The sequence below is a fragment of the Ambystoma mexicanum genome, chromosome 2p, assembly GCF_040938575.1.
Source record: "Ambystoma mexicanum isolate Mex_15411 chromosome 2p, UKY_AmexF1_1, whole genome shotgun sequence".
Lineage (NCBI taxonomy): Eukaryota > Metazoa > Chordata > Amphibia > Caudata > Ambystomatidae > Ambystoma > Ambystoma mexicanum.
The window spans coordinates 386,434,940-386,438,237 of record NC_090923.1 but is presented as its reverse complement, the minus strand read 5'-3'; the positions used below and the strand labels follow the sequence as shown (position 1 = coordinate 386,438,237).

At 45.0% G+C, this 3,298-nt stretch overlaps 1 pseudogene; it reads left to right on the top strand.

Moving 5' to 3' along the window:
• Nucleotides 1-1,670: 1,670 nt before the first annotated feature.
• LOC138565879 (translocon-associated protein subunit gamma pseudogene) lies at nucleotides 1,671-2,230 on the top strand (annotated as a pseudogene).
• Nucleotides 2,231-3,298: the final 1,068 nt, after the last annotated feature.

The following is a 3,298-nucleotide window of genomic DNA, read 5'->3' as shown; positions in this document are numbered from 1 at the left end:
ATTCCAACACAGGTAAAGGCGTTTTTGAAACTGTAACCATCGTACACACAGGACTTCCACCTGAACTGACCCGTGACTCCTGATTCACCTCCTCTGACTCAACTGGCCCATCTGGACTGTCCTTTGGGGCACCCTCCATGTCCCTCAGGGTGTCTTCCACATCTGATTCAAAAGCTTCATCTGAAGGTTAGGAAGAAGCAGAAGAGTTAGCAACCCTACCAAGGAAGTGCCTGCAGCATCTGGGGATTCTAATGGGGCACGACACCCCATCCACCACTGCTGATTTATCATGTGTCAGCCTCCTATACCTCTGCATCTGCTGCTTCATCACCTGCACAAAGACAGACATCAACATTATGAGGTTTTAGTACATAGCAGAACATGCATATGTGCATTACAATGAATACAGACACAAAAAATCTTCACAAAAATGGTCATGCATATATCACACATTGTGACTGACCACACTGTGGCCTGTATGGCACAGATGGATGGCATTTATTGACCTTTGTAATCATGGCTTGGTATATTAGACAGTGCAACTTGTCATGTTTTGTGGGATCAAGAGTACATACATACATAATTGTGGAATGTAAAACACTGAAACAACTATTGGCCATTAACATCTCATCTCTTCTGGAAGACGGCCTCATGCACAGATATTGTTGCTAATCCCTGTCCCTTGCAGCCAGGGCCAGGGAATGGATGACTGTGATATCTAGCAGACATTGCTGTGATTCTCCAGAAGTCATGATTAGCATCCACAATAGCTTATATGCTTGCATAAAATTATGAATGTGTCCGATAAGAAGTCACACAACCAACTCCGTGAATGCAGGTCACGTGATGGAAGTGTACACAGTAGTGATCATGTGGCGGCCAACTGCAGCCAACTGTACTCCAGCAGATATATGAGCATGTCATGCAAAATTGTCAACACATACGATACACACAAATGCCTCTCACCAGATATGTCGGCATAGGCGTTCATGCCTCCCACGCCATGCAACCGATCAGTCCACTTGTGACCTCCTCGAATGGAGTTAGCTCCTCCTCCTCTGGTGGCCCACCTCCACTGGCCTGGGCAGAGGGCAGGTTGCCGCTGAGCATATCCTTAGTCCTTCGTATGAGGTCATCCATCCACATGTGGACCTGTCTAGCAGTGTGCCTCTTCACACCACATGTGTTTATGAGGTCTGTGGCCTCCTGTCACATCCTCATTCACAGAGAGAGTGTGTGGTTGCTGCCTGCCGAGGGTTAGAGGTACCCATGGCCTTCCATTTCATACTCTGGGAGGATTTCAAACTATTCATCGGGGAAGCCCTTCTTCCTCAGTGGCCCCTTGTCCTTCAACTGTGCCTGATGATGGGGTTGTGCCTCTTCCTGCTCTGCAGGGTGTCCCCTCTTGGTCCTTGTGGCTCCTAGTTATGCTGGGCCACCTGTAGGCCTCTGTTTTGCTTTTCACAAAGTGCCCTTTTATATTACACAGAATTCTTTTCTGTTTTCTCACCCAGTGCACTGAATGAAAATCTTGGCGACTAGAAAGCAATTTTCAAACAGACACCCAACTGCATTGCTAAATGGCTCTTTATGGCCTCTGTATTCAAACCATTACCAAACACAATAAATAAATGAAAAAATGCAACACATATACTAAACGAATACAGACCGAAGAGGACCTGCTGCTGCAAGACTTCAGCCGGAACCTTTCAGCGAAATCATCGGCTGTCTTCTTCGGCAACGCGTTCATTGTGTCTGCCATCCCTATCTGGTTATATTGGAGGATATGGCACATGGATCTTGTCCAGTCTGCAGTTCTGTATGGTGTCATGACTCTAGTCAGCACCTATCTGGTAGCATTCGCCTACAAAAATGTCAAGTTTGTTCTCAAGCACAAAGTTGCACAGAAAAGAGAAGATGCAGTTTCCAAAGAAGTGACTCTCAAGCTTTCTGAGGCTGACAACAGGAAGCTGTCTCAAAAAGAAAAGGATGAAAGAATTCTCTGGAAGAAGAATGAAGTTGCAGACTATGAGGACACAACCTTCTCCATCTTCTATAACAACACGCTTTTCCTGGTCCTGGTCATCGTTGTGTCGTTCTTTCTTTTGAGGAACTTCAATCCCACTGTAAACTACATCCTGTTAATCAGTGCATCTTCGGGATTAATCGCTCTACTCTCTACTGGATCTAAATAGACTTAAGCAATGCCAGCAAAAGTGTTTATGTGGATCATGTACTGGAGATCTCCCATTGACAACATCAGGGATCTCCAGAGTCTGTAAATTGAGGGCTCTTTATAACAACTGAAGTTGTTCAATAAACCTAAGTTTTTTTTGCTACAAAAAAAAAAAAGTGAATTATATACATTCAAAGAATAAAAGAACTCTAAATAAAATGCATCACCATTGACACAGCCGCAAGAAACATCTTCTTCTCACCAGAAGTCCCTGAAAAGCCTCCAAACAGTCAAGTAGAGAGATCTTGGCATCAACAGGCCTGGAGTGATGTGTCCATCGTCCAAGTGAAGCTTTCTACTTGACCGCCTCTGCGCCCCTCATTTTAATCCCTCAGCATTCGTGGGATGCCACCTTCTAGAGCTCTCTGGCTCTCGAAGTTTCTACACGTTGGCAGCTCTCATGGGCCCCCGGCTCGTGTGACCCACGGTAACCTTCAAGGAGCAGAACTCTTCCCTATCTCAAAAGAACATGAAAACAATTCCATAACGCATAATCAGCTTTGATAATGTCTGTGGTAAAGTTATTAGGTACCAGCCGGCACCTGCTCATTGTAGCCAATTTGCACACATTCTTCCCGAAGTGTGCTTTGAAGAGTATAAGCAATGAATAACGTTGAAAACATGTTTTCCTGTGGAACAATATGAGCACAGCAGAATAGTTCACATAAAGTGCAGATTAAACTGAGGCATGAAGCAAACTATGGCTTTGAGTGCACCCGAATGCACTTCTCACAAGTGCCAAGTTTAATTTAAAAGCATTACAGCATTCAACCATATCCTCATTTAGGTACAGGGTCACCGGAGGGGTGACTCTCACCACATTCTCTTCCTGGGTCTAGTGCACATGTATCCTCACCACAACCCCCTCCTCTCCCTTTCAGAGCCTTCCCACTCATGGTGCAGGCAAATTGAAAATCACTCCAAAAAAGATTACACTGCAAAGAATACAGGCTACATGATGGACAACGTAGATGAGTGGTCCGGAAAGGCTCAAAGGTACCCCAAACCAAATAAATGTGGTATGCGATGCGTAGAGGGCCTCCCAACCAAATAAATACATAC